Below are 861 nucleotides of genomic sequence, written 5' to 3'. Positions count from 1 at the left end.
TCATGTCATGATGCAACCCCTGTGGGGCCCATGTGGAAAGTAACCCTTTGACATTCTGCATTCAAACATTTATCCTGTTGGCCTGGCATCCAGCTGAAACAGCTGAAATCTTCACTGGATCTGGACATAAATGAATTCCAGTGTTTATATGTGGCTTACTATGTACCAGTTGGGAGGCATGTGTAGGAAAGTATGTGAGCTGTGGTAAACTTTTCAGCTGATTTACTCCAACCACTGTGTCCATCTTACTGTCTTTGCTACTCACAAACATAGCACTCCAGTCTTCACACTTCTCAAGGGCTGGACTTAATGTTTGGAGCAAGACAAATAAGTTTTCCTGGGCAACTTAATGTGTACTGTGGAAGGGAAGAATTGCCTCATTCTTAGGTGCTGGCCACTGAGTAGAAGATAATTCTGGAGCTGTCAGATGCCACTACATTAAGTAAGTCAGCTTAATAATAAAACCCAAGGCGGAAAGCAGAGAGGAGTAGTGGAGAAAGAGGGAAGAGAGACAGCAGACAAACTAGAGAGAGGCTGAGACTATAGTTCTACTTCTAATGACATCACCTGAATCCCTGAATCTAAAGGTGCCTGACATTACACCTACATCTGGACTTTGCATTTAAGTGGGCCTACGTATTTCTTTTCACGTCTAAGCCTTTTAGAGTTGGGTTTCTGCCACTTATAACTAAGAGTTCTTGAGACCTCTTAAATAAGTTATAATAAATCCTATTCAGTAGAATATCATATAGCTGGAAGAAAAGAAGGAAGGAAGGAGGGAGGGAAGGAGGAAAGGAGAGAGGAGGGAAGGAGAGAGGAAGGAAGGGAGGAAGGAGGAAGAAGAGAGGGAGGGAGGGAGGG

This window comes from Mandrillus leucophaeus, unplaced genomic scaffold (genome assembly GCF_000951045.1).
Source record: "Mandrillus leucophaeus isolate KB7577 unplaced genomic scaffold, Mleu.le_1.0 Scaffold265, whole genome shotgun sequence".
NCBI classification, from domain to species: Eukaryota; Metazoa; Chordata; class Mammalia; order Primates; family Cercopithecidae; genus Mandrillus; species Mandrillus leucophaeus.
This window is presented reverse-complemented; position numbering follows the sequence as displayed.